The sequence below is a fragment of the Triticum dicoccoides genome, chromosome 6A (genome assembly GCF_002162155.2).
Source record: "Triticum dicoccoides isolate Atlit2015 ecotype Zavitan chromosome 6A, WEW_v2.0, whole genome shotgun sequence".
Lineage (NCBI taxonomy): Eukaryota > Viridiplantae > Streptophyta > Magnoliopsida > Poales > Poaceae > Triticum > Triticum dicoccoides.
The window spans coordinates 287,394,195-287,406,833 of NC_041390.1; the positions used below are offsets into that span (position 1 = coordinate 287,394,195).

A 12,639-nucleotide genomic window follows, 5' to 3' on the forward strand; every position below is an offset into this window, starting at 1 on the left:
AGTGCTTCTGCTGCTTGCACTTGATTGCTGTCTGCTGCTGCTCCTGAGAGTTGCTGCCGCTGATTGACAAAGACGCTGGAGTGCTGCGGCTGCTGCCTCTTGCTCGTGGTGCTGCTGGATATTGTGTGCGGCTGCTGATTGCCGATTGCAGAGAGTCACGGCTGCTGCTGAGTGCAGCTCTGCTGAAGGCTGCTGTTGCTGGTTACAAAAGGATGGAGGCAACGACTGGAGCTGCTGCTGCACGCAGCTGTTTGCAAGGGGGAGAAGAAGGGGAAGTAGCTGGTCAGGAAGATGAGTGAACAAAAAGGACTTGCTGAGGTTCTCGAGCAGCTCACTCGGTTCATCACGGACTTGGACTCTGGGTTAATCGTTCCTCGACAGGAAGTGGCTCAGAAGATCGATAATGTGGAGCATCCCAAGTTCATCTCCATGTACACTCCGACTACTCTCCAAGCCTCAAGAGGACATATGACGAGACCTCGAACATATGCCATTGGACACAAGATGAACTTGCTCCTCTCCGAACTTTCACTTTCTACATGTGAGACATGGCTACTACCTCCAACATGTGTGTTGTGCATGATCAGGTACTTAGAGGAAAGCCATGGAGCCACCACATCCAACGGACGAGCTAGCGAGGACGCCAAGTACAAGAACCAAGAGAAGAAGCTGCCAGAAATCTACAGCCACCGGACGACCGGTCTGGACCGGATGTCCGACGCCTGGAGACTTCACCAGCCAGCCCAAGTCCCAGCCAGCAAGACCTACAGCGGTCGGACGACCAACGCTGACCGGACGTCCGACATCCTCCAGCGCTCGGACGACCGACCCCGTCCGGAAATCCGACGATGGCTTTCCCGAGCCAAAACGCCGAACGTCCGACAAGTACCGGACGACCGGACCATCGCGAGACACCGGACGTCCGGTATCCGTCGGACGTCCGACGCGTGTCTGTGCACAGTGTATCGGGCCGAGCCCATGTATCCCTTCGCCCTCACTTACCCCTTCGTGGCCCTAGACTACATATACTCCTCCACCTCCACCATTTGAGGGTTAGCATTGGTTTAGCTCATTTGAGAGATAGAGCATTGCTCATCCACATCCTCCTCGAGAGAGACCGCGGCCTCTTCGGAGTGGATTCAAGACCTCCTCGCGGAGAAGAACATCAAGACCTCCTCACGGAGAAGACCGGCTACCCTTGTATCGTCCGTAGTTGATCGTGTACCGTGTGAACTCTTATGTATCCGAGGATCTAGCACATGTGTGACTATCTTGTGTTGGTTTAGTGTTTCTCCCGTGTTTTCCCTTGTGTTTCCCCTTGTTTCCCCCTTGTGTTCATCGCGGGATCCGCTCCTTTCGTGAAAGATCGAACAATTAGGGTTCTACCCTACATCATCTTGGTATCATGAGCCACGTTGATCATGATTTCGGAACCTCCCCTCTTCGTTTTCTAGCCTAATTTTGTTGTGTTCTTCCCCAATTTCGAAAATCCCCACCAAAAATAGCCCCAAATTTTTTTTGTGATTTGTTGGTTTGACGAAGTTTTGTTGGATTTGATCCATGGATTTGCTTGGTTTCGAGTTGATCTAGCATTTCCCCAAGTTTCCCCATTTTTTACCCACGAAATCTCATCAATTTTGACCCCAAAATCCCCAAATTCCGCCCAAAATCGCGTCCCGAAACTCGCATCTCGCGTTGACCCCGACCCCCCGGACTCCGACACTTTACGGACGTCCAGAGCCCCTGGAACGACCGGACGTCCGACCTTTTCCGGACATCCGGAACCCCTAACCCGAGCCGATTTACGGATTTCCGAGCCCGCCCGAACGTCCAGCCCCCGAACATCCGACCTTGTCCGGACGTCCGTAACCTGTAAAAACTGATTTCGCTCAAATTTTGTTTCGGCCATAACTAATTCATCCGAACTCTGATTTTGACGTTCTTTAGCTCGTTTTGAAGCTCTTGACATCCCCCTTCTGACAAAAATACTACCATCACCATTTGACTCCCATCAAATTTTTGAAACTTTGGCATCTTTGTCTAGGGCTTCCACCACATCATCCACTACACCACCACCGACTTCCGCAACCTAACCAATATTGATCCCCATCGCATTAGTGGTTGCTTAAGGAGTGATTTGAGTCTCCTAAGGTGTCTAGGCTATTTAGGGACGGTTGCTTCTTCATCAACCACCACCACCACTTCCGCATAGGCTTACCAACCATACACTTCTTCCACACCGACTTAACCCAATTTTGTTTGTGTTGAGAGTTGTGTCTCCTAAGGTGTTTCAGCTACTTAGGGACCGTGCTTCCGACTCCGACACCGTGTATAATCCACCACCTTACCCTCCATTTCCGCATTGCATACTCCGCAATCCATCATTGCCATTCCGCAATTCCATTGAGCTTTCACAAAACCACCACCGCATTCCCGCTACCACCATTTGACATTTGACATTTGAGATTTTGAGTTCACGGTTTTTCCGTTTCCTAAGGTGTTTCGGCTACTTAGGGACGAGTCTCCATCATCTTGGTATCTCCATCAAGATCACCGCCACTCATCATCGACACGGACGGTAACCCCCATATCATCTTGGTATCGTGGTATCCCTCCATTGTATATTCCCTTGCCATTGCATTGATAACCCCTAGCCCATTTTGCGTCACTTGCCTATCGAGACTAGCCATTGAGTATTGCCGGCAACGTTACTTGTGCACATTAGTGATCTACACCTCCCATTGCATATATACCGTATCATATTGGTATCATCATATCATCTCTTGTGCCTCAAGTTTGTTCCCGCATATATACAATTGCTATCTTGGTTTGTGCATTGTGCCAAAGTGGCCATACAAAAAAAAACAAGAATAAACTTTTAAGCAAAAGAGTGAACAAAGAGCTCGTAAGCAATAGCCATAGCATCATACCACATTGCATATAAGATCATCTTCGATCACCTTGTGAGAAACACCAGGAACCATACATACATAGCATACTTGGGATAGAAAGTTATCCATTTTGCATCTTATAGGTTGTGCACAAGTGTCGTATCCGCCTATTGAGCAATCGTGCTAGCGTCTCTCTTGAGTTGTGCAACACGAGCGTTTTCCGTGGATTCCACATTTTGTGCTCATCCTTGGTTGCACAACCCCATTTATCAATCCGTGTGTGTGTTTCCGTGTGCCACATATTGCTATTGATCTACTTGTTTCACTTGCGAATTTGTGAATCTCTTTCAACATTATTGACTCTTGCTAACATTTTGCATCAAATTTTTTGTGCCACTATCCTCACCGAGCTCCACCATAAGCCTTATTTGTGTAGGTGTAAGAAACCGACAAGAATTGGTACCAATCGTGCTATTTCCTTGTCCACATTGGAGAGATCATTAATCCACTTTCAACTTCGGTCAAGGTACATTTGGTATTCGTTCTTCTCTTTCTACCACTCACATTTTTCTCTTGGAGTGATGGATAGGCAAGGCATTTCATCTCCGGTCTTCCACAACAACGACGGCGTGAACAACTACATCACCAAAGCGTCAATCTTCGATCTACAACGACAAATGCAAGGCGCACAATCAAGATTGCGAGAGCGCATCAAGAACCTCTCCATCGACATTCGTCACTCCGAAGCAAGGAGAAGGGACTACATCGACAACAAGCTTTCCGTGCACAAGGAGGAGCAAGATGCAAGGATGGAGGAGATTCGGACCTTGTTGATCAACCGTTCTTCCCCTTCATCATCCTCAAGGCGGCGACGTTCAAGTCACAAGTCTTCGGAGCGCAAAAATGATGCAAGCGCAAGTCGTCCACGTCCACATCTCCATGGCGACCACCATCACGTTCGTGATCCACCTCGTCATGAAGGGCAAGTCACCTCCAAGCAACATGTGTACGACGACGACGAACGACATCTACTACGAGCTCAAGTGCGACAACGACACCATCATCATGAAGATGCTCGCCAAGCGTAAATGTACAAGTCCCAACAAGCTCTACTTCACGCCAAGTCCAAGCTTCATGAGCAAAAGAGAAGACCGCGAGACGAGCACCACCAAAACGGAGCTACGGCTACAACAACCACTTCGACATCTTCGTCAAGTGCTATCAAGGCATCTTCGCATTTGGACGTACGGCATCTTCGCCTACTTCCCCTGAGTTCGCCTACATCGACATCATCAAGTACAAGGCGACCACCTACGAGCGAGGGCGACACTTCCATCTTCGAAAGCCCCTCAAGGAAGATGGCCGAGCATGGGAAATTCCCTTCGGTCATGGAGACGAGCTATGAGGTGCCACATCATATGGACCTCCTACAACAACAAGACGACGACAAGAAGGTCGAGCAAGGGCCATCCCCTTCGACCACGGCGACGAGCATGAACCTCTTCAACAACATGAAGACGGCGTCCATATTGGACTCATAATCCGAGTCAAGCTACGAGACCGCACATGAGACCTTATCTTTGGTCTTAGAGGAGAGTGATGATGTGCCATCTCCGGCCTTTATCCACGGCTACAACTACAACATGATTGAGCATGAAGACATTTGCACCAACATCTCTCCGACACCCACATATAAAGAGATGCCCCAATTCCCATGTGAGGAGAGCCACCCCACCATGAGTGATATGAGTGACTCCACCATTTGTGACATTGAGTGCATTTCCTATGAGAGGATGAGTGTGACCACCACTAGCCCCACACTTGAGAGCATCCAAGAGGGAGTGAATGAGCCACCACACTTAGTGAGTGAGGTAGTTGACACGGCACGTGAGGCCACTTTGATCTCTAACGACTTAACCTCTACTCCTAGTGTGTTTTCTTCTTTGGTGCTAAATCTCCTACATGACGACACGTCTATCCTCGACGAGTCCATGCCTCCAATGGAGACGACGATGGCCATGGTGGACGATGCTACACCCCCCCACATGGTTCCATCAAGATGAAGATGACCACGACTCGGTCTTTGACACCTCACCTACAACACATGAGCAATGCTCCAACGGTAACATAGGTGACGGTACTTCTCTTGTCCCACTAGTGGACTATCTCACCAATGATTGCTTGCATGATGTTGATCCACCTATTCCCATGCTTCATGCTAGTGCGACTTCTTCATGTCATGACTTACCTATCTATGATGAATATGATGATGAGCATGTTGATTTGCCTAGTTGTGATGTTATGCTCCATAGGATATCATGTGAAAATTCTATTGGTCACATCATGTTTGATAATCTTTTAAACTTGCCATATGCTATGAGTGAGATCTCCCATATCGCATCGTTTCAATCTCAACATAGTAGCTATACATGCCCCATTCAAATAAATCCCATTTGCACTTATGGCATAGATGACGAGATGATGGTCATTGGCTTTTGTTTTTCATGTGATGAAATTGCCATGCTTCCTTTACATGATTTGCGCAATTCATCTAATATGCCATGCCATGATCACATTGTTCCAAATATGCATTGTTTTGGATGTTGCCAATATTCTCCATGTGATGTTTCCATTAATGCTCATGAGGAGACCCCCATAGTTTCCTCATACATATTAGGAGATTTTGATGCATTCCATACTTTGCATGATTCTCATAATTGCTTACACCATATGCATTCCACGCATAACAATGCTCTACATATTTCTCATGATGCATTGCCCAATTTGAGTCTTCATTATGCTATACATCACAACAAACCTATCATGATGGATGACATGTTTCTATATCACGCATCTCATTTATTTGAGCATTGGATATTTGGTGCTAACCAACACAAACACGTGCGCATCATGATGGATGATGTGTACATATACCACGCACACACAATTTTTTCTTTGCATTTGTTTTGTGTAGGTAGTTATGAACTCGTCAACCTCACAATCCCATGAGTTGACGAAACGAGCTCTTGAGAGTAAAGATGACTTGGGATCCCGTGAACTATCGACTACGCGCATCTCTTTTACTTGCCTCTCACACGGCTATGAGATATTTACCATTTGTCACCTTATGCCCATTATATCATGTTCATTTTGCATGTTATGCCTATTTCTATGCCTTTGTCATGCAATTGTGACCCTTGCTTGCATCTACCCATGATTCACCATTATGCTACTCCTATGTGTATTTGCATGCTTGGTGGAGATCCTTGTTGCTATTGCCATGTTTATCATGCGCCTCATGCTATTGATACTATTTTGCTCATATCCTCCTTTCATGCTTGTGCTATGTCATGTGAATTATTCATGCACACTATTTGCACCCATGACATGCTTGCTATGTTTCCCTTAGTATGTTGCATCTTTGCACTACTAGCACACACCACTTGATTGCTATGATTGCTTGCTTTGTCGCATCACCCATGTTCCATTATTACTTGCTTTCTTGGGTTGATGACGCATATGTTCATGCCTCTCACATGATATATTTTGTTCATTGTCGCTTGCCTCCAATTGTTGCATCTATGCTTATTGATTGTGGAGACTTGAACACCTTACTTGTGATGCATGCTTGCTTGATTACGCCTATTTTATTTGGTTGTTCTCGCATCATATGCCTCCATACTATGAAATGCTCCCTTGTCCTTTCTTATGATGAGCATGATGCATACACTTGTTGGGTATCTTACCACACAAATGATAGGTTTTGCATTACCGCTAACCTCATTTGTTTTTCCGACTGTTTGTCATGTTCTTTCGTTTTGAAGGATTCACAAGGTGGTACCATCACGAGACAACTTGGTCATGTGAAGGCGTATACACGATGCGCGACATCAACATTTTTGACATTCTCATAAAGGTGAACTCCTTTCCTTTGAGCCATCCTCAAATATGCATATTGGATAGGTCACTCTTTCATTGTTACCTACATGATACATCTCGCGAACGGAGGAGCGACATGGAAAATTGGCTCTATGGACCTTCACATTAAGGAGCGCTCGGACTTATTGGATGCACCTTCAAACCGCCACTCATGCCACGACATCGAGCATTGGTACACCAACACATTCATATTTGTTGATTGTGCTTACACATGTCATGCTCGATGGACGTCTCACACACATGACAAATTTACATCTTATGCATGGATTGACTCATATTATGATTGCATTGTTGCATCTTGTATTTCCATGTCATCCATGATATATGAGCTTGTGCATTTCCTTAGCAAATTTGTTGTGATTTTTCTTGATGGCATATTCATACATCATGATCTTATTGCCTACCATCAATTGCATGACCACATCACATTGAGCATCCTTTACCATATTCATGCTATTGATAAACCGTCTCACTATGACACCATTTTGCACCGTGGTTGCATTGACCATATTCTTGCTTTTGCTCCCATGAATGTTGTGCATACATTTTCATATCTTTTGGATAAGCTTCATGCACCTTGTCATGACCAATATTGTCGCACGGACACATGCTTACTTGATGGACACTTTGTGTGCTAACCATTGTATTTCTAAGTGTACTTCGTGTTTGCTCATTTTGCATGTACCACATACCGGAGACACCTTGTACTTGGATTGCGCCATGCCTTCAACTCCGTCCAACTACAAGTCCGTCCACGACAACCGTTTCCATGGTGATGAGGATCACGATCCGACGTCGGATCTTCTCCAAGGGAGGGGAGATGATGCGGAGCATCCCACGTTCATCCCCATGTACACTCTGACTACTCTCCAAGCCCCAAGAGGACATATGACGAGACCTCGAACATACGCCATTGGACACAAGATGAACTCGCTCCTCTCCGAACTTTCACTTTCTACATGTGAGACATGGCTACTACCTCCAACGTGTGTGCTATGCATGACCAGGTACTTAGAGGAAAGCCACGGAGCCACCACATCCAACGGACGAGCTAGCGAGGACGCCAAGTACAAGGACCAAGAGAAGAAGCTGCCAGATATCTACAGCCACCGGACGACCGGTCTGGACCGGACGTCCGACGCCTGGAGACTTCACCAGCCAGCCTAAGTCCCAGCCAGCGAGACCTACAGCGGTCGGACGACCGACGCTAACCGGACGTCCGACATCCTCCAGCGCCCGGACGACCGGCCCTGTCCGAAAATCCGACGATGGCTTTCCCGAGCCAAAACGCCGGACATCCGACAAGTACCGGACGACCGGACCCTCGCGAGCCACCGGACGTCCGATACCCGTCAGATGTCCGACGCCTGTCTGTGCACAGTGTATCGGGCCGAGCCCATGTATCCCTTCGCCCTCACTTACCCCTTCGTGGCCCTAGACTATATATACTCCTCCACCTCCACCATTTGAGGGTTAGCATTCGTTTAGCTCATTTGACAGATAGAGCATTGCTCATCCACATCGGATCTACTCCTCGAGAGAGACCGCGGCCTCTTCGGAGTGGATTCAAGACCTCCTCGCGGAGAAGAACATCAAGACCTCCTCACGGAGAAGACCGGCTACCCTTGTATCGTCCCTAGTTGATCGTGTATCGTGTGAACTCTTATGTATCCGAGGATCTAGCACATGTGTGACTATCTTGTGTTGGTTTAGTGTTTCTCCCGTGTTTTCCCTTGTGTTTCCCCTCGTTTCCCCCTTGTGTTCTTCGTGTTCATCGCGGGATCCGCTCCTTTCATGAAAGATCGGACGATTAGGGTTCTACCCTACATCAATCGAGCTGTTGCCCACTGACATCAAAATAGAGGGGGCTACCAACTATCTGAGCTGCTCTTAGAGGGCAATGCTGGCCGTGGACCACAAGGACCTTGATGGGTACTTGTTGGGCACTGTCGAAGAACCAGGAGACCAGATTAATGCAGAGGGAAAGAAGTGGAGGACCATCGACTCTTTGCTTAGAACATCTCCAACAGCGGCTGCAAAAATGCGATTTCAGCGCGCGCGGGACGGTTTCGCACGCTCTAGAGGAGGCGGGAAACTCAGGCTCGCGGGAAACGATTGCGCGCGTGGGGAAAAAGCGAGCGGTCGGCCTCCCATCGCTATCCACATCGCCACGCGCTCTCTCCCCGCTTCCTCTGCCGCTCCCTCGCCTCGCCACCACCGCGCCACCATGCCGCCGCGCCGCCGAGGATCTTCGAGCTACCGCGGCGTGCGCCAGCGCCCCTCCGGCGCCTTCCACGCTGACATTCGGTCCGGCGACGTCCGCCTCGGCCTAGGCACGTTCAAGACCGCACACGAGGCCGCCCACGCGTACGACGCGGTGGCATGGCGCCTCAGGAGGCCTCGCCCACAGATGAACTTCCAGGACGTCTGGACGTGCGAGCAGGCGCAGGCCGTCGCCCCTCCGCCGCGGCTAATAACTGACGCCGACCGTCAGGAACACCGTCGGCAGCAGCGCCGCCTCCTCATCGCCAAGGCGGACGAGCGAGCCATGACGGAGTGGTGCCAGCGCCACCCAAAGGACGTCACCAACGAGAACGCCTTCTGGGCGGAGGAGGGCAAGGCGGCGCGCGAAACGGGCGGACAGGCGGTCGTCGGAAGGCACTGGTGATATCGCAGTGCGATCTGGGAGCGGCATTATTCTTCTCTAGCGACGATAAGCGGTGGGAAGACGTGTGGCTTGATACGTCGGACGACACAAGCGAGGAGGAGGACGACGACTCGGAGTACTTTCTAGTTGCACCGTAGTTTTTACCTCGGATTAGTGTCTTTTTTTACCTATCTATGCTAGATGAACTATCTATGTATCGCTTTTTTATCCATGTATCACTTTTTATCTATGCCTATGGTTTTTTATTTGTTTTGAGTGCATATCGGAGTTTTTTTTGCAGCGCCTGCTGGAGCGGCTCACACGCGCTAAACTTTGCGGCAGCCGCTGGAGGCACCAAACTCTCTTGCCTACTATTGATGAGGCTATTGCATCAATGACTCGAGAGGAGGAGCTTTCTCTTGAGCAAGCAGACGTGAAGGTTGTGCCTACTTCGACGTTTGCAGCAAGTGACCGCACGGAAGGGAGAGATCCCAGGGACTATTATACATGTGGGGAGGTAGGTCACCAGAAGTGGGAATGTCCAACTTGCCGTAGAGGCTAGGGGCAGAGGTGGATACTCGGGAAACTCATAGATCAGAGGGCACACATGACAGTTGAAGGGGACACTGGGACGTCAAAGGGCGAAGAAGTAGGTGATGTTGCCTATGAAGACTTTGCTCACTAGGCCTCCGCTGATGAAGATAATCTGGAAAAGGCATCTCTTGCGACTGATGAGAATGCTCCAAAGTAGGTTCTAGACTCTGGAGCATCTAAGCATGTTGCAAATAAATCATGTGTGTTTGAGTCTTACAATAACCATCCTCCTACTCACAAGGGCACTATATGAACTATTGATGGTACAAAACAGCTTGTTGTAAGGGTTGGCACAGGAAAGTCCATCGACCATCTACCTATCCTCACTTTTACATGAGCCAGCTTTTCCTGTCAATTTGGTCACTTCCAGTGCTCTAACTGATGAAATAGACTTACGTGTGATCCGTGACAAGTTCGGTTGCCTTATTCAGGAGTGACAGACGGTTGGGACTTGCACCAAGCGTAGGGGGCTCTGGTATATGGACCAAGAGGTGCAGCCAGACTTGGTGTGTGCTGCGACCATGGAGGACAAGGAGAAGCAGGCGATGATCCATGATCCATCACGGTAGAATGGGGCATATATCTTTTGATAAGATGAGAAAAATATTTCCGGATGTTATGTGCGAGAGAGACAAGGGCAAGTTGACAGGAGATGCTTGCGAATACGCCGAACACATAAGAGCCTCATGTGGGGGCTTAGGAGCATCTCCGTTTATGGATTCCTTCGGATGTATGGACTTGCCCAATAGTGTCAATGAATGGAATGAAGTATTCTATTACCTTTATCAATTGTTATTCTCGTATGACTTGGATTTATTTGATGCATCACAAGGATGAGGTGTTGAGCTGTTTTCAGAATTTCAAGGCCTTGGTGAAGAATCGAAACTGTTTTCAGAATTTCAGTGCCTTGGTGAAGAATCAGTTTCAGGTGAGTGGTAGAAAGGAAGAATCAACATATTCTTGAGGTTGCTCGATCATTATGTATACGCTGAATGTGCCAAGTTCTTGTGGAGCCTGATCAACCGGACACCATCAAGAATACTAAGCATGAAATCTCCGTGTGAGTTGATGTTTGGAGAAACTAAGTTCGTTGTTCATCAAACTAAGCACTAAAGAAAAACAAGATATGGGTGCTAACCACATTGCCGGCAGAAAAGGAAGCAGTAAGTTGTAAAGTGGATCTACGCCATGAAGCAGAATCCCGAGGGGAAGGTGAAACAGTATAAGGCCAGATTGGTCGCCAGAGGATATAGTCAAACTAATGGGATTGACTATGATGAGATGTTTGCTCCAGTGGCAAAGATGAACATAGTAAGGATATTGGCTTCGTATGCTACAAACTATGGGTGGAAGCTGCACCAATTAGATGTCAAGAATGTCTTCTTGCATGGTGAGCTGCAGGAAGAAGTGTACATGGAGATACCACCAGGTTTTGGTACTTCAGAGATCAAGAGGAAGGTATGCAGGCTGAAGAAATCCTTGTATGGACTGAAGCAATCCCCGAGGGTCAGGCATGGTTTGATAGGTTCAGATGTGTTGTCTGTGTTATGGGGTATGGTCAATGTAACGGTGACCACACGATGTTCTACAAACACTCTGATAGGAAGATCACCATTCTTGCAGTGTATGTGGATGACATTATCATCACTGAGATGATAACAAAGGAACAGAGAGATTTGAAAGGGTGTCTGAGCAAGGAAATTGAGGCAAAGGATTTGCGCAACCTAAAATACTTCCTTGGCATTGAAGTGGCCTGGATATAGAAGGGAATATCTTTGTGCCGACAGAAATACACCTTGGATCTCTCGAGTGACATGGGCATCATGATGGGATGTCGTGCAGCCCCTACTCTAAAGGGCCGCCCAGTGCATGTAGCTCCCGCTTGCGCAGGGTCCGGGGAAGGGTCCGACCACTTTGGGTCGTTTGTACGCAGTCTTTCCCTGGATTTCTGCAAGAGGCTGTTTCTAGGACTTGAACCCGTGACCTCATGGCACAAGGCAGCAGCTTTACCACTGCAGCCCCTACTCTGATTGAACAAAATCATCAAGTGACAAAATCATCAAGTGGCAGCACAATCAGGACAACTAGTGAATAAGGAAGATTATCATAAACTACTTTGGAGGTTATTGTAGTTGTGTCGTACAAGGCCTGACATTACGTATGTCGTGGGTGTGGTGAGAAGATACATGCATGAACCAAGGAGTGGGCATCTTGATAGTGTGCACAGAATCCTGAAATACTTGAAGGGCAATGCGGGTAAAGGGTTGTGGTTTGCGAAGAGTGGACTTCTGTGCTTGTGGGGGGGAATTTGGTTTCATGGAGAAGTAAGAATTAGACAGTTGAGTCTAGATCAACAGCAGAAGCTGAGTATAGAGCCTTCTCAAAGGTTGAGTGAGATACTCTGGGTGAAGCACCTAATAAGCGAGCTGAAGCTTCTGAGGAAGGGACGGTGACAAAACATGTGGAAATTGATCGCTTCTTCATTAAGGAGAAACTTGCATCAGCCTTACTCATGTCAGCTCTGGTAACAAAAGGACCTCCCTCCTTCCCTCCCTCCCTCCCTCTCTC

At 48.0% G+C, this 12,639-nt stretch overlaps 1 protein-coding gene across 1 annotated transcript in view; it reads right to left on the reverse strand.

The window, feature by feature from the left end:
* The window catches only part of LOC119316795 (phosphoenolpyruvate carboxylase 1), a 20,803-nt gene that overhangs the window by 4,592 nt on the left and 3,572 nt on the right, over positions 1-12,639 (reverse strand). The gene's annotated exons all lie outside the window — the stretch shown is intronic.